The 24069-nt window shown below is 42.3% G+C and overlaps 1 protein-coding gene across 7 annotated transcripts in view; it reads right to left on the bottom strand.

Moving 5' to 3' along the window:
- TMCC3 (transmembrane and coiled-coil domain family 3) overlaps positions 1-24069 on the bottom strand; it is a 261930-nt gene that overhangs the window by 34359 nt on the left and 203502 nt on the right. Inside the window, exon 1 of one of the 7 annotated variants that reach the window (XM_038558662.1) lies at positions 4723-4861. The exons of 5 other annotated variants lie outside the window; for them this stretch is intronic. The gene's annotated coding sequence lies outside the window, so the exon portion shown is untranslated. Of the gene's footprint in view, positions 1-4671; positions 4862-24069 lie in introns of those variants that run through there. One more of the 7 variants, XM_038558663.1, reaches the window with a different exon arrangement.

Here is a 24069-nt window from a genome sequence, read left to right on the forward strand (position 1 = left end):
CAAAGTCACTTCTTAACACCTCTAATCTAGAAATCAGCGCTCACTCAGAACTCCTGCTGCTCTGGGTTTCTTCCTGTAGCACTAAATCCTTTACTGCCTCATATTATTACTGATTCTTTCCCCATCTTTCTTGCAGTCCTGGAGCCTTACAATTTCTTTTGAACATAGTAGGCACTCAGCTGTCTTATAACAGAGTTGTTTTGTACTTAGCTATTTCCTGTGGGTGAAATTCCGTATCAGGTATGATAATTTCAGTAGCTGAATAAAAGAAATTCAATAATAAGGGCCCTTCTGAGCTCACAAACTAAAAGGATCGGATGAAATTTTAGTGGCTTAAATATGTTATCAAAGACCCAAGCTCTATCCATTTTTTCTTTCCACTACCCCTAGGACATCTGCTTGTTCCCTCACGGAGGCAAAAGAGCTACTGTGGTTCTAGGAATCACATGTAGACAATTTCTGGCTCTAGACAAGTTATAATGCTTTTTCTTTCACATTTTATTAGGGAGGAAAACATTTTCCAGAAACTCCTCAGCAGATTTCCTCTTAGGTCCCTTTGGTCAGGACTGAGTCATATGTCCGTGCACTAGTCTGTGGAAACAAGATCTGGCATTTTCAGCCTCTACTGTAGGAGCTGGCTCAGCCAGCCAAAGAGAAACAAAAAGAGAAGGTGCTTGTACAGGCAACCTAGTGTTTGCAAACACTACTGTTAGACAAATATTAATGCAATGGTAAGCTCTATACAAAGAAACTCTTCCATAGCCAAACAGATGAATTATCATAAAAGAAATTTGCTAATCAGGGGATGCCAAAGTGGTTCAGTTAGTTGGGTCTCCAACTCTTGATTTGGCTCAGGTCATGATCTCAGGGCCATGTGATGGAGCCCTGCATCAGGCTCCACACGCAGTGGGAAGTCTGCTTCAGATTCTCTTCCTCTGGCCCTCCCTCCACTCACATGTATGTGCAAGTGCTCTCTCTCAAATAAATAAATAAATAAATAAATAAATAAATAAATAAATAAACAACATCTTTAAAAAAGTTTGCTCATCAGGTATAACACTCCCATTATCATACGGTGTCAACTATACTACAGGTGGGAGAGAACAGAGCTGGAATCCCTCAGTTTTTTAGGCAGGAACTTGTAAATACATTCCTTTCTCTCACAAACTTAAATATCACAATCTCTACCACCACAATGGTCACCACAGGGAAGGAAGGGCAAGGAGGAAAAAGAACCTAGCTCTTTTGAGCTTCCATACAGTTCTCCAAGGAAGTATAAAAGGCAATAAAGAAATAGGCAAATAAATAAAGAGATTTAAAGAACAGAAGTGATATCCAATAAATTCAGATCTTTGCCTCTTTTCCTTATTCTTTGCTGCTGATAACAGAAGAATCTCCTTGCACCACCTCCACCACTATGATCTATTTCCAATTCTGGAATCAGCACAGACCTCTATCAAATGTGGAACCACCAAAGAAAATTCTAGTACAATGGAAAACAATGCAGCCACTAAAATGGAGGTCAATGTGAATGGGCTACCACAGAAAGCTATCCAAGCTGAACTGTTAGGGAGAAAAGAAAGATGCAGAGCTAGGTCTATAAACGTTTGTGCTTTAAAAGAAGTACAGTGTTGGGGGTTTTAAATATATAAATACAAGGGTACTCTAGTTGTATGGAAAATCCTAGGGGATCCCTGGGTGGCTCAGCGGTTTGGCACCTGCCTTCGGCCCAGGGCGTGATCCTGGAGTCCCAGGATCAAATCCCACATCAGGCTCCCTGCATGGAGCCTACTTCTCCCTCTGCCTATGTCTCTGCCTCTCTCTCTGTGTCTCTCATGAATAAATAAATACAATCTTTAAAAAAAAAAATCTTAGAAACTGTGAATGGTAGTCATCTCTAGAGAACAGGGCTGGGAATCTGAGGACAGAGATACATTTTGCTTTATATTCTTTTTTGGTAGAGTTTCTCTCTTTGCAATTTTCAGATCTTAATAAAGTTCCCAGTGTTTGTACCCTCCAACTGAGACTAATATGCAAATACCTTTAAAATTTCATTAGCACACTTAAGATACTTCCTTGTCTCCTCTTAGGCCCTAAGATTTTACTAATAGCAAAATAACATTTAAAAAAAATAGCAAAATAACTGGCCTAACTATTCAGGCTGGTAAGCAGAAGAGAGTCACGGAATGAGTATGTGGTGACTATTTGCATATAGCTCATGTGGCTCTTGAGGGCTAGACTGTTTTTGTGATTCTCAGATTTTAAAGTCTGGTTTTGCCCTTCAAAAATGGTTTCTGCAAACAACTACAAAAAAACAGGAAGGCTATCTCCTTAGGGTTAAAGTTTCTCAGGAGCTAAAAAAGGATAGGACTACTTCAATGTAAAAACATTTTTTGATGGTTCCAGAATTTAAACAAAGCAATGCTGACATTATATTACAAGATATATTTAAAATGTTTACATTTAATGACTTCTTAAAACATCAAAAATTGTTTGGCACGTACCTTAGAGACTCAGAAATCCATTTCTAGAACTGCCCATGTTGAGAAAGTGTATTAAACATGTTCAAAGCGGCGATGTTCCCACACCACCACCACCACCACCACCCAGAAATAACCCAAAGGTCTACAGGCAATAGAATGAATATATATATACCAAGTGCATTTGTACAGTGGTATGAGATGAACCAAAGCTATAAGAATTAAAAAAGATAAATCTTAAAAGAAGCAAATCAAAGAAAACCACATACAATATGAATTCCACTCTCTAAAGATCAAGTGCAGGCCAACTCCTATTTAGGTATAAACACATAGGTGGTGAAATGATAAAGTAAGGGAATGGTTAACACGTACATGTACAGCATGACCTCTTGGGAGGAGGGGAGGCTTATGATAGAGGGTTATGCAATCAGGGAAAAAGTCATAGGGTCAAGTTCAATTTCTTACCCTGGGTTTTTAGGTGCAGGAGTGTTTCATGTTATTTTTTAAATGGATTGTCTTTTATGTGTAATATTTCACAATTTACAAACATTTAAAAATAAAAACCCTGGGGTAAGTTACATAGTATAATAAACTGTGGGTATGCATCTGTGTTTAAGTTACTTGATAAGTTAACATCTGTTTTTTAATCCTACTGGTCTATCTCTGGCTCTGTACTTAATTCCTGGGTAATGATGTTAAAGTCTAAATTTGAGGGCCTACTTAACTTGTGATCTGGACTTAAAGGCCTCTGGGTCACCACCTGCAGTGGGGCCCAACTTGGTCTTCCTGGGTCACATCCCAAAGTGTAAAGGATGTAGTCAAGGCAGAGAGACTCTCAATTTCCCACAGGTTACAGATGAACTTGGAGGCAGCCTGCAAATTAACCTTGCTTGCACTTGAGACAACCCACTCTTCCTGGGCCAGCTGCAGGACAGGATCCAGGAGGAGGAAGAGCTGGGAGGGGCCTGCCCACATGAGAAGGCTTCTCCTGAAAACCCTTGTCCACAAGCAGTTGGCAAGAGACCCCTCCTTTTGAACAGCCTGTCACAGAAGGCAGTAGTAGTGGTTTTACAAGCAGTTCTCTGTAGTACAGGTGGCAATTTTCCCATTTCATTCCAACTCAAACTGTACATGACCACTTCACTCACAATATTATGAGGCTAAGATGCTCTGTTGTTAGAACAATGGGCCCTCCTTTTTTTTTTTTTAAGTAACAGAAATTTAATCTCTAAGATGTAAAAGATCGAATGATAAGCAGAAAAGTCTTCTAACTTTCCATACCCCTCTTCTAGCCCCAATTATTTGTTTCTAAAGGCTGGGGATCATTACCAACAGGTAGTCCACCTTTGCAATGTTCTAGATCAACCTTTGATACCAAACTAATTGGAAAAAAAATTACTTGAATAAATGTGTTCAAGCATTTTAATGTCTAGGAAATCAAAGAAAGAAAGATTATATATATTTTGTAGCAATGTACAGAAACTTTCCATGGCACGGGCACACCTACAAAGTCACAAATCAAATGTGAATTCCCACGCGATCATGCAGCTCCCAGGGGCAGAACTCTGCTGAGATGGGACATTTCCCACCCCACAGGGAGTCCAGCCTTCGTCACCATGGGGTGGTGGGAGGAGCCCCGGTGGTGCAGATGTACACTTCCCCACTGCCGCTTCCTCTCCCAGCCCACAGCTCGGAGGAGACCGCCACCACACCCGTCTTTCTCACCGTAGACTGACAGTGGCTGACACTGTCCCACAAAATCTGTTTCACGGAGTTTGAAGTTTCCAGGAAAGGGAAGGATATCCACTTGTCAAAGGATCTAGTGCAAAGTTAGATCCAATCCAGTCTGGTTAGAACCAGGATTACTTTCAAATTGCCAGGGAAGTGGGTGGAGAACCAGCTCGTTTCCAGCCAGCAGCTGGCATACTCAAACCCAGGTATTTGTCCATCTCTTCAATCACACGGGCTGCATTTACATTTTGAAAAGGATCTGGCAATACAGGTTTTGGTGGTTCAGTTTAGGCAATTTAAATACCTAGAAACCCACTAGGCAATTAGGGAGGATTCAGGGCAAGGATAAAAATAATTTGCATTTCTTTCAAGCACCTCATAAACTGGTAGTGACCACAAAGCTCTACAATCCATATTTACACAGGCCGGCTGGCGTGGGAGAGCGGGTGAAGAGACTTACCAACACCACACAACAAATCAGACAGCAGCCCAGGGCCCTCGAGCAGCTCACCTTTCAGCTCACCTTCCTGCCTGGGGTGTGCGGGTGAGGCCGGCAGGCAGGCCAGGTACTCCGAAGGCCCCGTCGTGTGACTCACCGTGGACTTTGGAGACACTGCCCACAGGTCTCTGGGTATTCCCGGGTTCGCCTCGGGGAAGTTCCACGCCCCGCACGGCAACCAGTACAAGGGCCGGCAGTAACACGCCCTGTTCAACCCAGCGCCGGGCCGCACAGCGTGGAGCGGCACAGGGGAGGGCCCGCTGCAGGGGGGCGGACCCCAAACACCCGAAGACCCGCAGCCCGGCACACCTCGCTCGCCGATGACGAAAGCTCCATCGGACTATCTCTGGTTGGGCAGAGTCCGTGCAAAGCGGTGAAGCGAGCATAGGAAACAGCAACACGAATGATGGTGACGCCAGCGGCAAATGGGCCCAGGGCCTGGGGAAGGGAGCAGTGAGGGGAGTCGGGAGACTCTGCTCTGTCGCATCATTCATGGGACAGACGCTCCCTGGTGCCTCTGCGTGTCAGGCACAGCGAGCGGGCTCAGCACCCCTGCCCCAGCCGTCGGACTAGCCTAGTCACCGGGCAAAAACGGTGGCCTCTGATGAGTGCCAGGGGTGTGCTGGTGCCCGACGGCAGCACGGGGTGGGGGGGGGGAGCAGCGAGGAGGGATGGGCAAGGGGACGAGGGGGATGCACAGCTGGAAGAGAGAGACCTGTCACTCGGGGTGAATCTGAGCCGTTCAGCCACACAGCAGGGAAGGACTTGGAGGACTCAGGGTGAGGCAAAGAAGGCAGAAGGGGTCGAAAGACAGGGATCAGACCTCAAGGGTTCCCATGAAATCGGGCTAGGGTGTTCAGATCTCCTCCCATAGGCCACGAGGCAGGTGCTACTGGGATTAGGAGAACCAGATCCCAGTTTCAGACAAGTCCCTCCGAGGGAGCAATCCAGGTGGACACAGTGGCATCTGCTGGAGGAGTCTCAGGCAAGAGTGGGCATGGGATCCCTGGGTGGCGCAGCGGTTTGGCGCCTGCCTTTGGCCCAGGGCGCGATCCTGGAGACCCGGGATCGAATCCCACGTCGGGCTCCCGGTGCATGGAGCCTGCTTCTCCTTCTGCCTATGTCTCTGCCTCTCTCTCTCTCTCTCTCTCTCTCTCTCTGTGTGACTATCATAAATAAATAAAAATTAAAAAAAAAAAAAAAAAAAGAGTGGGCAAAGGCCGGAGAGGGCAGTACGGGAAGGAGAGAACAGGGCCTGGGGTACACCCAGGGGGCAGCATCAGAAAGAGGCACCAACGGGACAGGAGACCAAAAGGGCGAAAAACCCCAATTCACTCTCGTTCCTTCTGGTGGCCCCTGAGATCCTTCACGAGACAGAAAACTAGAGAGAGGCAGGAGGAGGACACTGGGCACGGAGGAGGGGTCAGCTTCAGACTTGGGTGGATCTGAGGTTCCTGTGGGACATCCAAGCACAGGTGTCCAGGTGAACCCTCGGAGACAGGAAGGGGCTGGCGACACGGGCCTGGAGCGGCCAGCAATAGTGCCTGGCCACTTACTGAGGGGATGCACACAGACTTTAAAGGTTAGGCAGATCTGATCAAATCCCCGCTGCCATTTAGTAGCTATATGACCTTGGGTAAGGAAATTCATCTTTTGGAGACTTTGGTCTCATCTGAGGAAATTCCTCCTAGAAATTAATGAAATCAGAAAAGGCCCTGATGTCATACCAGACACAAGGTATTTCATATTTCTCTCTTGCCCTTTTGTGATTATATACTGCCTCGTGTTATGATAATTCAAGTACTAACCCTGCTACAGGTTACAAGCTTTCCTGCTGCCAGTCATTCGTCTTTAAATCCCTTTTGACCTTCCTTGTATGAACAGATTCTCAAATATTTGAATTGCCATAAGTCGCATGAAAAATCAGGCCAGAACGGTCAGAGGACCTGAGGTTTCCTGCCTTCACGTCAAATAACAAATGCAAAGATTTCAAAAATGTTGAGTGGTTTTAGGGGTATCGATTTAATTCTGTGTTGCGGGGTGTGTGTGATGGAAGACAAAAAGGGCACTGGGGTTTGGAAAAGAGAATGCTGTCAGTATAAAAAAGCCTAGTCCACGTAACAGAACTTTACTCTCTACGTAAAACTATACTGTAATATTCAGAGGAAGAGTGTCTGCCAAAGTTAATATCACGTAGCCTCTACCCTCTCGCTCAGTTCAGGTAAAGGTCTTAAACAAATGTTAAAAATAAATCTAGCAAATGGATCTTACCTTAAACTAAATGTTAAATCAATACCATACTTTTTATGTAAGAAAAATATATTTTCCCTGGACTCATTTTACATATTCTATTTATGACTTGTAGAATGAACATTTAAAAACTACAATATGATTTAAAAATCAGACTGCCCACCAAGGCATACAGAATTCAATTCCACATAGCCAAGCTCCTTCAGTTTTCTTCTGGTTTTGCCTTCAAATTTGAGCTCCGATTTGTCTTACCTATTTTTGTGGCTGCCTTCCTGGTCTGAGTATATATGTTGGTCACTGGACATTTTCTGGTATTGCCAACTTACTTGCTAAAACACATTCACAACCACCTCCTCCTTCCTTCCTGGTCCTTCCCTGGTAGCTTCTGACACTCATGCTTTCAGCCACAGCCCAGCTCTACACACTCACTTCATGTCTGTGTCATAAATATCTCAAAATTACTAATCGAGTTTCTGATACAAAATTACTTGATCATGGCCTCCGGGTTCTATAGTATTTAGTTTAATCATTTGGATTAAACATAGAGAATGATTCAATTCAGAGCTATAGTCTTCGGAACTTGTTTTATTCCTGGATATCTTCCACATGAGCACATGTGGCTTGGTTCGTTCAAGCATGATCAGTTTGAGAGGGCGCTTTGGTCCCTGAGCGCTGAGACAGATTTTATCAGTTAAATTGGTCAAACTTTGAAAAAACATTCTGTTCCCATCTTTCCTTATTTAAAAGACACATATTCCTTGACCCAACAATTTTGCTTTTAGAAATTTAACCATATATGGTTACAGAAAAAAGATGTACAAAAATATTCAGTACAGTACTGCAAAGCAAATAAACATGGGTAAAAATAAAAAATCACCCTAGAAGGAACTTAAGTTGTATATCAATAAGAGATTGATTAAATAAATAATGGATATATACATTTGTACAGAAAACATTTCTGTAAGGATATATAAAAAATGTAACAGTGCTTATCTCTGGGTATAAAGATCATATGTTAGAACATTTTCTACCTTATGTCCTTTATAGGATCTTTTTCCTATAAACTTGCATTCTTTAAGTTAGCTAATAGGGGAAAAAAGTGAACCTTCATAATTTAGGCTTAAAGTGCTACTAAATTCTTCATTTAACAGTGTTATTCAATCTCTGTTAAACAGGAAATAAAACAAACAAGGCACAAATAGAAACTCAAGAGAGCAGATACACATTAAAATGTGTTTGCTCCAACAGCTAATGATTTTATCATTAAACTGTAGGAACTCTTAAAAGTCTCAAAAGATCAGTTTTTTTTCCCCTCAAGCACCTGCTATATGTGTTACAGACCCTTCTATAATCTAAATGGCTTGATTTAACTATGGACCTTGTGCTAAACATGTGTTTACACTTAAAATCCATTTTACTCTGAAAATTGGGGTGAGAAACCCACCTTTGTCAAACCTTAAAATACACACACACCCTCAAATTAAAAAAAAAAAAAAAAAAAAAGACTGATGCCCAGTCTCTTTATAGGACTTACTGAATCTTTGGGTTTGGGAGTCCAGTCTCTGTGCTTCAAACAACTTCCCCAGGCTAAGCCCTATGTTGCTGGTACTGCCTCGTGCACATAGGAAGTAACTATGTTTAGCAAATACTGAGTCTTATCCATAGGAAACAACGCAGCACAGACTAAAAATTCTGTGAACAAAGGTGTTTGCTATTGCACACTCCAAGATTCTAAAACAAATAACTTTTTAAAAATGATTTTTTAAATTTATTTAGAGAGCACGAAGGTGGGGGGAGGTGGGGAGGGCAGAGGGAGAAAAAGAACCTCAAGCAGGCTCCATGCTCAGCACAGAGCCCAAAGTGGGGCTGGATCTCATGATCCAAGATCATGACCTGAGCTGAGATCAAGAGTTGGATGCTTAACTGACTGAGCCACCCAGGTGCCCCTAAAACAAATAGCCTTTTAAAAAAGTGATATGGAGGGGGGGCACCTGGGTGGCTCAGTGGCTGAGCGTCTGCCTTTGGCTCAGAATGTGATCCCGGGGTCCCAGGATCGAGTTCCACATCGGGCTCCCCACAGGGAGCCTGGTTCTCCCTCTGCCTATGTCTCTGTCTCCCATGAATAAATAAATAAAATCTTTTTAAAAAGTGATACGGAATTTGGAGCTAGCACTGGGTATATGCAGAACCCTTCAGGCCTGGCCATCCACCCAAGACTTCCGGCTCATTTGGGGTTGTCAGGGGCAATATGGGGAAGAGTCATCTTTGGGGCTGGGAGGGAGTTCAAACAGTGTTTTCAAATTATTCCTGGGCCCTGCCTAGACCAGTGGTGCAGGGGCAGAACCTGCAGATGAGCATTCAACAGCCTCCCGTCTCCCTCCCACCTCCACTCTATTCTTATGCCCAAGTAAAGTTTCATAACTACTAAGCCAGTCTGGTATTGCCTGAACATCCAATTGTAAGATCACCTCAGGCCCCTGCCACCCAGCCCCACCTCAGACTTAGTGAATCAAAAATCTCTAATAAAGGTTTCATGTGTTAAACCAATGCCCCAAGTTATCCCTATAAACAGGGATGTTTAAACCGGGACATATCAATTCAGGTCATTTTTAAGATAAAGAAACCAAGGCGCAATAAACTTAAATAATTTCCCTAAGGACTTAATACCTGATTAATGATAGCTGGGACACCGAAAATCTGGTGAGCTAATCTTTTCCTCTTAGACCAACAGTACTTATTAATGTTTATCGTGAGTACCTGTGCAGGTTCTGATTCATCATGACGAGGCTGGACGTGAGTGACTCACGACGTCTGATCCCAGGAGGCATGTCAGAACCTCCACCCGCCCTTTGGAGTTTCTCCACTTTCAGTATCAGGAGGAGGAGACAGAGAAAAACAGCACAGGGGATAGAAAAGTAAAGACAGCGCTACACATTCATAACCAGGTGAGGAGGATTCGAAAATCTTGTTCTTTCTTCGCCAAATGTGAGGACCTCAAGCAAAAAGGACTCCCGATTAAACACACACTTTGGGTTAGAGCCTCAGCCTGCATCTTGCCGTGGGCGTCTCCTACAGGGATGCTACCAGGCATCCTGGAACCCGTCTCTCCACACCCCTCAACGGGGGGGGGGGGGGGGGGAATAGAACCCCCAGCCGGGAATGCACACAGCAAGTTTTAATTCAGAGGGAGTTCAATCGAGTTATAATTGCCTCTAATTGGCCCTCCCACATGGTCTCACAATTTACAGCTGTAATCAGTTTCCTGAAGAATGAGCTAAATTTCTTTTCTACCTTTGAAATCAGAGAATCGTCTCCGGTTAGGTTCTTACGATTACTGTTTTGATTTCTTTTTTAATATACCAAGATATAAAAAAAAAAGAATGAATGAACGAACAAAAGCAAAGATGCAGGCAGATCCTTTGGAAATAAGCGCTGATCCCTATGACCTAATGATAACCCAGTGGGATTCAAATTTGTAACGGGGACTGATGCCAAGTCGGGGAACCGTTCTGTTCCAGGGCACACCATCCAAAAAAACACATTCATCTGGTCACTTTCCATACTCCCGATTTTTATCTTTCTTGGCATGCTCGACTCTTCTCTAATAAAGTCACAACCCTCTGTTGCCATGGAACCCAGTCAGACATGGAGCCTGTTACTATGACTTCACTGCGAATCTAAAAAAAGACCCAGTGACCAAAAGAACAGCCCTTTCTTATTAAAAAAAAAAAAAAAAAACCTCAAAGCAAAGAGGCTCCAAAAAAGGACCCAACCCTTTTACATCCACTGAGGCTAAGCTTTCATGCAGGCTAACTTGAACTCTTGGGACAAAGCTAGCCAGTGTTTTATAAAAATTTTTCAGCTGGGACATTCCATAGAAGACAATTGTGTAAATAAGTACCTGGCAAAGGGGGTAAAACTGTTCTTAGGATTTCTTCCTTTTTTTTGTTTTTAATTCTAGGCAAGCTTCCTTAAATTTGAGTACCTGCTTAGCAAACATGTCAATCAGCAGCTACCAATTTGCAATATTCATTCCATTAATACTTAATTTTTGCCAAAAAGCCTTTTCTTTCTCTGTAAAGATAAGCTGATCCTACAATCTGTCATATCTGGGGCTGGACTAAACCTGCAGAAAAGAATGTAAGACTAACAGCAGAGCGACTTGAAAGAGAATTAACATCTGAGGAGTGCCTACCACGTGCCAGGCACTTTCACGTCTTCGTGGGAACCCAGCCACAGAGCGCTCCCATATCTCTCTTACAAATAAGGTACCAGGGCTCTGAGAGCTTAACGGCTTGCTCCAGCTGCCATGCTAGAACAGCGTCTGCCTTCCAAAGCCAAAGCTCATCATTCAACCAACATTCATTTCTGGCTTCACAGGTGCTATGCCTTTTGTTCAGCGTCTTGTTCTCTTCGAGAGAATTCGCAGCCTGTATAGCTTGTCTGTAAAAACAGCACAGAGTCTATCTGTACTGGCCCAAAGGGTCTCGCTGTACCCATTTATAATAAGTACCGTATCTGCAAGGCAGCAGCTAACCCGTGGGAGAATCATTAGTAAATGCTATGGCCCCTTAAATAAGATAACAAGAGGCCAGACATGTATTACCATTCCTCAAAAGACTGGCTGCTAACTAGGCCTTCCAACCATGGACTCTGCAGTGGGGAGAACTCTGAAGCTCCAGGTGCCTGGTCTTGGGCAATTTTAGTAATGAAGTAAAAGCCATGCCATGCAAACTCACAATTATTTTACCCAACACTGGTTTTGCATAACTGGCTTCAAGAAACGACTAGAGTAAGAAAGAATTTGGGGGCACCTGGCTGGCTTAGTCAGAAGAGCATGCAACTCTTGGATCTCAGTGCCATGAGTTCAAGCCCCAAGCTGGGTGTAGTGCTTACTTAAAAAAGGGGGGAGAATTAAAGAAGGGATATATAAAAGCATGGAAGTTATTTTAAAAGTTATATTATTAATCATACCAGCCTTTTCAGCTAGAGACATTCAACTATCTCATCATATAATGACTACAACTACTTCCATTCAAAGAAATGTCAAAAACCAACATAAGACCACAAAGAGATGCTATTTCACACCTGCCGGAAGGGCTGGAATCAGAAGACAGGTAGTGAGAAGCGCTGGTGAAGATGTGGAGAAACTAGAGTGCTCGTCCACAGTGGGTGGGGATGTGGTAAGAATGCAAACTGGTATAGATGCTGGGAAGACACTCAGATCCTCAAAAGGTAGAGCCCAGAACTCCCAGGGGAGCCGGCAATTCTCCTAGGCACAGACTCAAGACAAAGGAAAGCATATGCCACACAAAAACGTATACATGGATGTTTATGGCAATATATGAATACCAAGAACCCCAAACTGGAATCAACCAACCCAAATGTTTGTCAGCTGATGAGTGGATCGACAGCATGTGGGACAGCCATACAACGGAAGGTTATTTGGCAATAAAGAGCAGTGACATGCTGACAAGTGCTCCAACACGGATGAAGCTTGGACACTTTATACTGAAAGAGGCCAGACACAAAAGACAACATTACAGCTGATTGCATTTACAGGAAATGTCCAGACAGGCAAATTCAGAGGCACAGAAAGTAAAATTTGTGGCTGGGGTTTGGGAAGGGAGGAAATGGAGAGGGACTGCAGGCAAATTCAGAGGCAAAGAAAGTAAAATTTGTGGCTGGGGTTTGGGAAGGGAGGAAATGGAGAGTGACTGCTAATGAGTATGGAGTTTGTTTCTGGGGGTGATGAAAATGTTCTAAAATGGATTGTGGTGATTGCACAACTCTGTAGATACACTAAAAATCATGAGGTCATACGCTTTTATTTTTTTATTTTTATTTTTTATTTATTTTTTAAAGATTTTATTTATCCATTCATGAGAGACACAGATAGAGAGGCAGAGATATAGGCAGAGGGAGAAGCAGGCTCCCTGCGGGGAGCCTGACTTTGGATTTGATCCCAGGACCCTGGGATCACGACCTGAGCCCAAAGGCAGACACTCAACCACTGAGCCACCCAGGTGTTCCCGGTCGTTCACTTTTAAATGAGGGAATTGTATGTGCATTAATATCTCAATAAAGCTGTTATTTAAAAGAACAAAAAGGGGAAAAAAAAGACACAACCAGTTTTTGGTTTGTTTTTGGTTGTCCTGTTTAAGTAAGAAAGCTCAAGTGACAAGACTGCCTGACCTGGGACAGGTTGCTGGTCTCTGGAGAGTGTGCCTCATTAAGGAAACAACGCTCATGCCTGAACCAGATGCTCTCTTGCAGCCCCCTCGAGGTCGAAAATCACTTGGATGAAAACCTCTCAGTGTTCAAACCAGGGGAGTCAGACCCCACCTGACTCCCAGGCCAGGACCTATCCTACTCTAGCAGAATCTTTTCAAGCTTCCTTCATCTGATTCTACCCTTCACCCCAGTCTCCATTCCTCAACCGATTTCTGAGCCTCTGCTACATGCAAGTATTGATGCTAGACTGTTTTCATGACCTCTAGTTCACAGTCCACAGGGGAGATAAGAATTATTCCCATTCTACAGGTGTGGAACAGACACAAGAATTATGCAGGTGGTCAAGCGGCAGAGAGAGGATCTGAACTCAAAACCAGTCTGGGCTATTTCTCTTACTCCTACACCTTGGTTTTTCAAAATGGCTCCACAGGCATATTCTTGGAACTTCCATGGGTTTGCAACAATTTTAAATGACGTATTTATTTGGATGGCAAAGAATATTAACGTAACCATATCTGGGAGATCACAGAGATAACCAGCTGCTAACCAAGTACTATCTTGAGATTTCAAGACCTTCTGTTCTTCTACTCATGCTGGGCCCAGGTATTAGTGCTTCTTTAGTCAATAGGAAACACGATGACAGACTATATCAGTTTCCTGGGACTATACCACAGATGGGTGACTTAAAACAATAGATACTTCTTATTTCAGTTCTGGAAGCCTGAATTCAAGGGGTCAGCAGGGCCATGCTCTCTCTGAAGGCACCAGGGAAGGAAGCATTCCAGGCTTCTCTTCCAGTTTCTGGTAGTCTCATCAGGCACTCATTTGGCCTGCAGATAAATCACACCAATCATCAGTCAGTCCTCACACCACAGGTGCTCCCCCTGGGTCTTCACATCACCTTCCTTGTGTGCACACCTGTCTCCAAATCCCCTCTTTTTATAAAGAGACCAGTCATATTGAGCCATAGACCATCCTAATGACCTCATTTTGATTTGGTTCCTTCTGTAAAGACCCTATTTCCAAGCAAGATCCTATTCTGAGGTACTGGGAGGGCTTTGTAAAGGACAAACTCACTCCTGTGTCTTCTCTCACACTACTCCACCACACAATCCTCCAACCCCAGCTGGGTACCCTACAATTCAACTCAACTCTGACACTATCTACCATCAGACACCATCAGATCACACAGGTTAAGGCTTCAGTACTGCAAGCCTGTCAACCCCTGCTTCGGCCACCAATCCCCAGTCCAGATTGTTACCTGTGTTTCTGACCCACTGGCTAGAAACTGGAGGTTCCCATCACTTTCTCCTTGGCTTCCATTAATTTGCTAGAGTGGCTCACAGATGCAGGAAGACGTTTACTCGATTACTAGTTTAAAGGATATAACTCAGGAACAGCCAAATGCACAAGGTGAGGTCCAGGGAAAGGCTCTCTGGGAGCCACACTCCATGAATCTCCATGTGTTCATCAACCTGGAATCTCTCCAAACCCCAACCTTCCGGGGTTTTATGGAGGCTTCATTATGAATCCATGTGAGATTAAACCACTGGCCATTGGCGATTACATCAACCTCCAGCCCCTCTTCCCTCCCCAGAGATGGGAGGCGGGAACTGAAAATTTCAATCTTCTAATCAAGGTTGGTTCCCCTGGCAACCAGCCCCATCCTTAAGGGCTTTCCAAATGTCACCTAATCAGCAAACTTGACTGCGTCTGAACAGGGCTTGCTATATATAAATAACGAAAGACACTCATTTCATTTTTATCATTACAGTCACTTAGGAAATTCTCTAGGTTTTAGGAGCTTTGTGTTGGAGATGGAAACAAAGACCAAATATATACAGTTGACCCTTGAACAAGAGGAGCTGGAATGACGCAAGTCCATTTACATGTGGATTTTTTACAGTGTGGTACTGCGTATATGTATTTTCTCTTCCTTAGGATTTTCTTAGTAACATTTTCTTTTCTCTAGCTTACTTTATTGTAAGAATACAATATGTAATACATATAACCTATAAAATATGTGTTAATCGACTGTTTAGATTATCAGGAAGGCTTCCCATCAATAATAGGGCACCTGTAGTTATTTGGGGGAACCAAAGTTACATGTGGATTTTCCACTGTGGGAAGGGGAGTGTTGGTGCCCCTAACCCTGCATTGTTCAAGGGTCAACTATATTTCCTATTGTAAATCACAACATCACAAACTTCAATATACCTTTTTGAGGGGACACAATTCAACCCTGACTTTAAATGTAAATGATGCAGCATTTCCAAATGAAGGTCAAAGGGTCTCCCAGTGAAAGAAAGTGTCATACACAGAATTTTTCTAACAGGAGAGTTAACAAATTGAGCTTTTTCACATTGTAACAGGTAACAGAAGCATTGCAAATGCAAAAAAAAAAAAAAAAAAAAACTTTCCCTGAACTGATTCAGATTATCTGTATATTAAGCTAGTGTTAACTTAAGTTGTTACTATCTCTACATTTTATATGCATTCGAAAGTTTTCATAATAAAATGTTCAAGAAAGATTTCCTTAGACTGTTGAGGAAATCTGCTAATGACCTCTTTATTCTTAAAAAACACCTAAGTAAAAACACCAATTAGCATCTCTGAACAAACACCTCTCTATAAGCCAAGAGCAGGGAAAAGATAAATTTTAAAATGTGAAAATACGTGTACACATCTTCCTAATTAGACTTCTTTTAATAGCAAATGTAGCCAATGTCTTGTCATTTGATGTCCTTAAACAATGAACTCTGGAAAGAAAGTCCTGTTATGTTACCCGTTGGAGTATATAAACCCAAACATGGCACTAGTATCTATGCATGAAACTCTTACTTCATTCTTTTCTTCCTTCTTTCCATTTCTCTATCTATCCAAACACTGTGCATTTTGGGCCAAGCACAGGAGATACTGACTTTCTGGTGTGGAGAGAGACAAGTGAACCACAAGGACAGGAATATGAAGGCTCAAAACAGACTTGGGCATGGGCTGGGTTGGGGGGGGGGGGGGGGGCACCCAAGTCAGGTTGTAGGTGAGAACGAGTGTCATGGAAGACCCTTTCAGTCCATCATCTTAGAAGCCTTCGACACCCTTCTAAGGAAAGAATTATACTTATTTTTTTACATGAGGAAACTGGCTCAAATGGATTGAGGAAATATTTGAAAATCTGACCACTTCCCATCACCTCCACTGCCAGCGTCCTCATCTAAGGCACTGTCACCACACCCCAAGGGTCTCTCTACACCAGCTCACACCCACCTTTAATCCAGGAGCCAAGGCCTCCCGTTACACCTTGGACCTCGTGTCCTTACTCACTCTGCTCCTGCCACATGACTTCTTTGATGCGCCTCAGGTACGACAGGTATACTCCTGTCCTGGTGTCCCCTCTCCCTGGAATGCAATTCCCCATACAGAGCTGTAGAGCTTACTTCCTCAGATCCTCCCTCAATGACGTCTCTGGGAAGAGCTTTCCTTGAGGTTCCTATTTACAACTACTTCTTTCTACCTTCACCCCTGGGGCATCCCCAGCCCCCTTACTATGATTTGAGTTTGAACACTGTACTTGCCATCATTTAACATACCGTATATTTTACCTACCAGTCTGGTCTGTCTACCTTGCCTTACCAGAATATAAGAGAGTGATTTTTGTTTTGGTTCTGGGATGCCTGGCACATAGTAGGTGCTCAATTCATATTTGAATTGAGCATGAATTAGGCTGAAAGCAGAATGGTTATGGGCAGGATTCATACCTGGGCTGCTTATGAATGGGCTCTTCCACATACCACACTCCTGACGTGGTGAAAGGGAGTCAAGAGGAGACAACTGCACAGTAGGGGTAGGAAGAAACCAACCCAAGGTTTGCAAGGGAACTCATTCTTAAATCCAGTGCCATGAAAAGGTGCCTACGTGACTCCTTTTCTGTGCCACAGGTGTAGGGACACAGGTACCATTAATCTTGATGTTACTGTTCAAGGAAGCACATTAGGACCAGTGGGCCCAGAGCTGTATATCTCAGCATCTCCTGAGTCTACAGAGTGATGGACAGTGAAGAAGCAAGCCCGACAGGATCACACAGGGCAAAAGAGCAGAAGTCTTCAAAGGATGGTGAGTGCAATACTCTTCTCTAGGAAGGAGCCTGTGCCAGTGCGTGTCTGCCAAATTCCAAACTCATCCTCATTCTAGTCCCTTATAGAAGTCTTGGCCATGTGTATTAGACCGGGTGGGGGGTAGGAGTAGAAATGGGGTGACATCATCATCATCGGAATTCATAAGCATCTGACTTCATAAAGTTCTATAAAGCACTGGGGTGCCTTTCAGCTCTGAAAGTCTATGAAGGAACTGAAGTCATTGCAAAGCTGTTTCTGAGAAGCAAATAAAACCCTGCTGAGAAATGTACTATACTTCCCTAAGTTTACGTCAGTCTGTTTTCTTTAGTGAGAAAAAAGGTGACTGGTTTAGGTTACGAAGGCAACGTTCCACTATAAAAACCTGCTGGTTGCCATGACAATTAACAGCTCTGTTCCTCCCTTTTCTGCAGCATCCTTCCGAGTGAAATCAAAGAAGCTATCTGTGACGCCCATGACTTAGTATTTCCTCTGCATGAGGACAGCATATACATACACAAAATACATTCCAAAGGGCTAATCAGAGGTGAACTGAAATCTGCGAGATCGGTACCATCTGTCCTCCTCTGCCAACAGCATCCTATAAACAACTATCGGGAACAACCCCGCAGCAGCGTGTGAGAAGGGAGGATGGGCCGGAAAGGCTGAACAGCTGACACCTACACCTTCTGGTCTGGAGCCTCCCAGAGCGGGCTCTGGATCAGTTCTTTCCAGAAGGGTCCATGTGAGGCCAGGGCTCCCTGGAGCGCTATCATCATCTGTCTGCAGGCTGTCCTCCCCAGCCCGAGGTCCCCAAGAGCAGTGCCCCCGTCCCACTGACCTCGGGGCCTAGAGGAGCACTGGGCAGACAGGGAAGCACGCAGGACAACGAAGGGGGCTCTGGGATGAGGCAGCCGACTGCTCCTAGCCTGTTTCAAATAGGCGCTGGGTGAGAAAAAAGCCAGGGGAGAATTCTAGATTGGTGCTCTAGGGTGTGTAGCTTGAGGGTATCTACAGCACAGCCCTACTACTGGTTTCTATCACTGTAGTCCTGAGTCTTGACCACTGAGCCTTCCCCAGATCCAGGGCAAAACAACAGGTAAATCAGAAAGTTATAGCACTGATGTGATTTACCTTCTCAAGATAAAGGTTCTCATCAGGTAGCTACATTTCATTGCAAATATGTTTGTTATAGAAAAGCTATGAAAATACTGACAAGCAGAGGAAGGAAAACCAAGTACCCATTATTTTACTACCCAGAGATAACTGGTGTCTACACTTGGGTGTCTGTGTCACTATCCCTTCAGATGCTGAAGCAGTTCACCCAATGGTTAGGGGGCAGGGGCTCTGGAATGCAGACCCAGCCGGGTTCAAGTCCCACACTTCTCACGTCTTGGTGGTGTGATCCTGCACAAGTCATTTACCGGTCTGAGCCTCTGGTCTCCGTCCATAAAACGAGGATGACTGTACCTCCATTTCGGCGCTGTTGTAAGAATGTCATAACCTATGTAAAGGCTTTGTCACAGTGTGGACAGAGCCACTTACTTAGGCTAGCTCTATCAATATTCTATTTGCTCAAAAATGAGTTTTCTGGGCAAATATTTTAGAAATTTTTTCAATTAACATAAAAGCACGACCCACTGACATATCAACAAATATACTTCTATACATTTGATGTTTTTAATTCTGAAACAAGAGCTTACATTAGACCTGTGGTTCTTTGTCTTTTTTATTTTTTTTTAAAGATTTTATCCATTCATTCATGAGAGACACAGAGAGAGAGACAGACAGAGAGACAGAGACAGAGAGAGAGAGAGAGGCAGAGGGAGAAGCAGGCTCCATGCAGGGAGCCCGATGTGGGACTTGATCCCAGGCCCTCAGGATCACACCCCGGGCCAGAGGTGGCGCTAAACCACTGGGCCACCGGGACTGTCCTTCGTCTTTTTTAAAGGTCATCTGCCACCAGTAAGAACCATTCCAAAGAAAGTTATGGAACTTCTCCTCAAGAAATACATGCAAATATACAAAAACCACAGACCCTAGGTTAAGACCTAGAACACTAATTTCATGCATGTTTTTTTAAATTTCTGAAGGAATAAAACATTTGAAAAGTAACAGGATTACAAATTAATGTCCTTTCTAACTGTAAAAACTGATGCTCTAAACTTTCCATAATGCTGTAGTAGTGACATGAGAAAAACGGATAAATTCAGTCACACAAGAAGCATGGAATTTAAGTCATTTTTCATCTCTGTTCATACTTGCATACTTCAGTACTCCCCAAAACATACTAATACTACTTATCGCTAAAAAGGAATACAGTTAAAAAAAAAACAAAAACAAAAAAACAAAAAAAAGAATACAGTACTGACACAGGCAACATTGAAGAATGGTAAAAGCATTATGCTAAGTGAAAGAAGCCACACTCAAAAAGGCTACATACTAATTCCAATTATAGTGTACTCTGGAAAAGACAAAATCACGACAACAGAAATCAGATCAATGGCTGCTGGGGACAAGAGGGTACAAAAGGGAATTTTCTGGGGGTGATGGAAGTACTCTATCTTAATTGGGTGGTAGTTACAAGACTGTGTCATAATTCATATAACTATACACCTAAAGGAGGGAGTTTTACTGTATGTAAATAATATCTCAATAAATAAAATACTGACACATCAACTTTTACAGACATTAACAAGAATAAAGATGCTAAGTTCTTGGCAAGGTACAAAAAACTGCCCACCAGTAAATTCAAAGTAACTTTATATTTCCTTGCAGGCAAAATTAAAATGCACACAAACTTGAAGCAAATACTATTTAACACCCACACAAAAACTAGTATCATAATGAAAATGTCCTGTAACATATATTAAAATGTAGGCTTTAACAAATTAGTCTTGTGAGTACAAGTACTTCACAAAGCTACTTACCAACAGATGGTAAAAGTGAAGATACTCTTTTTCCTCTGCCCCAGTAATGTCACTTCTAGGCATCTTCCCCAGAGAAACTCTCCCACGAGCATACAGACCTCTGAACCAACCTAACTGTCTAGCACTAGGAGAAAGGCTACAAACACACTCTGGTTTATTCATATATTGAAATAATGTACGGCAATTAAAAAATGAGAATGAAATAGAACAAATTTTAAAAACACCATGCTGCGGGACACCTGGCTGGCTCAGCTGGAAGAGCATGCAACTCTTGATCTCGGGTCCCTGAGTTCAAACCCCATGACAGGTGTAAAGATTACTTAAATAATTGGACAGCCACATGCAGAATAATGAAACTGGACCATTCTCTTATGCCATATACAAAGATAAATTCAAAATGGTTGAAAGACCTAAATATGAGACAAGAATTCATCAAAATCCTAGAGGAGAACACAGGCAACAACCTTTTTGAACTTGGCCACAGCAACTTCTTGCAAGATACATCTATGAAGGCAAGGGAAACAAAAGCAAAAATGAACTATTGGGACTTCATCAAGATAAAAAGCTTCTGCACAGCAAAGGAAACAGTCAACAAAACTAAAAGACAACATACAGAATGGGAGAAAATATTTGCAAATGACACATCATCAGATAAAGGGCTAGTATCCAAGATCTATAAAGAACTTATTAAACTCAACACCCAAGAAACAAACAATCCAATCATGAAATGGGCAGAAGACATGAACAGAAATTTCACAGAGGAAGACATAGACGTGGCCAACAAGCACATAAAAATATGCTCCGCATCACTTGCCATCAGGGAAATACAAATCAAAACCACAATGAGATACCACCTCACACCAGTGAGAATGACGAAAATTAGTAAGACAGGAAACAATAAATGTTGGTGAGGATGTGGAGAAAGGGGAACCCTCTTGCACTGTTGGTGGGAATGCAAGCTGGTACAGCCACTCTAGAGAACAGTGTGGAGGTTCCTCAAGAAGTTAAAAATAGAGCTACCCTACAACCCACTTGCACTACTGGGTATTTACGCTAAAGACCCTAAAGATACAGATGTAGTGAAACACCTGCACCCCAATGTTCATAGCAGCAATGTCCACAATAGCCAAACTGTGGAAGGAGTCACGATGTCCTTCGACAGATGAACGGATAAATAAGATGTGGTCTATACATACAATGGAATACTACCTAGCCAGCAGAAAGGACAAATATCTACCATTTGCTTCGATGCGGATGGAACTGGAGAGTATTATGCCAAGTGAAGTAAGTCAATCGGAGAAGGACAATCATCATATGGTTTCACTCATATGGGGAATATAAGAAATAGTGAAAGGGATTGTAAGGAAAGGAGGGGAACTGAGTGGGAAAAATTAAGAGAGGAAGCCAAACCATGAGAGACTCCTAAGTCTGGGAAACAAACAAAAGTTTGGCAGAAGGGGAGGTGAGTGGGAGGATGGGGCAAATAGGAAATGGGCATTGAGGAAGGTACTTGATGGGATGAGCACTGGGTGTTATACTATATGTTGGCAAATTTAATTTAAATTTAAAAATATAAATAAAAAAATACTTAAATAAAGCTTAAACTCAAACCCCTAAAAGCTTAAATAATAAAACAAAACACTATGCTGAAAAAAAATAGCAAGTTACAAAAGAGATGCCATTTATATAAATTCAATATAAGAAACAATACTATATATTTCTTATAGGTTCATTCAATGTATAAAAGCATGCAAAGGGATGACACACAACAATGTCAGGTTATGGAAACCTCAGAGAGCACAGGAAGGGAGAAGGCATCCAGGGAGCAGCATCTGGGGCCATTTATTCTTAAAAACAAGTGGCAGAAATATGATGCAAACATGGCAAAATTTTTGTTAAATCTAGGACATAGGTAAATGGGTATCATACTTTAAAAATGTTATTTCCATACCTGATGCATTTGGTAATTAAAAATAAATCTGTCTACTATTTAACCAGAACTATGTGGTTAATGATTTGTTATGGGTTTCCACGATTATAACAACCTCCCCCCTGTGAACCTGGTTTATTTTTTAAACATGGTATAAGTTGTGGTTTCTGATGGACCATTACCTAATAAGCTTGGAATCTGATGTCACTGCATTTACTTCCAGAGAACATTAACTTCAACCATAATTAAACAACCAAAGCAAGCACAAGCTTAAGAAAATTAAAATCCAATGAGAATTTAATAAGCTAGGTGCCCTCGAAAAACATCCAGGCTCATTTTAAGCTATTGTGTAAACTAAGGGGCAATTATTTTGTTTTTTTTCTTTTTTAAAGATTTATTGACTTTTGGGGGTGATCACAGGGAGAGAGAGAGAGAGAGAATCTCAAGCAGACTCCCCACTGACTGCAGAGCCCTGACAACAACGCAAGGCTCTATCTCAGGATCCTGAGATCAGACCTGAGCAGAAACCAAGAATCCGAAGCTTTAACAGACTGCACCACCCAGCCACCCTAGGAGCAATTTTTATTTTATTTTATTTTATTTTATTTTATTTTATTTTATTTTATTATTTTATTATTTTATTTTATTTTTTTTAGGAGCAATTATTTTAAAGAATTATTTACCAACAAAACAACTGTGATTTCTGAAATGTCCAAAGTGTCAGAAAACCTAAAATAATCTTTGTGTATGGATTTAGTGTCTCTCCCTTTCAACAGTGTATGCATTATTCTTATTTAGCAAATCTGTTACCATTAAAATTACCCCACATGTACAACAAATTATTTCAAAAGGAAGGTTAAGAAGGCACAAACACTTAAATATAGCCACATAAACACAAAACTATTTGATTCATTTCCTATTTGCCCAAAGAAATAAAAGCTCTAAACAATGCCTGCTGGAATGGTGGGCTCAGTTTGCAACTGTCCTCAAACTTCAACAAGGCTGAAGAGCTCTCATTGTAACTCTTAAGTCTTTTTCTAAAAATAAGAGCTTAGAGGTACCCATCTGGCTCAGACTGTGGAGCATGCAGCTCCTGATCTCACCATCGTGAGTTCAAGCCCCAGACTGGCTGGAGAGTTTACTTAATAAACAGAGAAAAAATTTTAATAAATAAAAATAAAAATAAGAGCTTAATTTGAGTTCTAAGTATGTAAAAAAAAAAAAAACTTTCTTGCCATCAGATTATTTTAAGTGGCCAGACTGCCAAATTTCTCAACGGTATAATTTAATATGCTCTCATTCACTCAAACAGTGGAGCATTTCTGAGGGTTGGAAACAGATAATGATTGGGTATAAGAGCCCTCATAGCTTCCTGGTGGTAACAAGACAAAAACGAATGAAAGAAGACTCTTGCTTTAATTTTGGTGCCCATTTACCCAAGAGATGCCATGCCAATGCAGTGAGTAACTCTAAATTGCTTAGTATAGGAGGTAAACTTTGGCTGGCTTTATATAACGAATATTACCTGAGTGTTGCTTAAGTCAGGAGTTTTTTACAAGCATGATGCCTTTCTCAAATGAAAGCACATGCTATACAAGCATATTCATTCCACATTTAATATGCTCTTGGGTCAGGTTACAAAATGTTAAGTGTTAGTTTCTGGACACAGACAACAGCTTTAACCTCCCTTGGTGTCAACTGCAAAGATTACAAGGCAGGTGAACCTCTCAATAATCAACATAGGGACACATAACCACCCTTAAATGGATAGTGATATTTAGCAAGCCACAGAGGTTAACTACAAATAGGGATAATCAAGCCAAATAGAGAAACAGCTTACAACCCTACAAACACAAAATCTTGCTGTATTCACTATCCTAACATGAGTGACAAATCAATGTAGATA

Source organism: Canis lupus, chromosome 15 (assembly GCF_011100685.1).
Source record: "Canis lupus familiaris isolate Mischka breed German Shepherd chromosome 15, alternate assembly UU_Cfam_GSD_1.0, whole genome shotgun sequence".
Classification (NCBI taxonomy): Eukaryota; Metazoa; Chordata; class Mammalia; order Carnivora; family Canidae; genus Canis; species Canis lupus.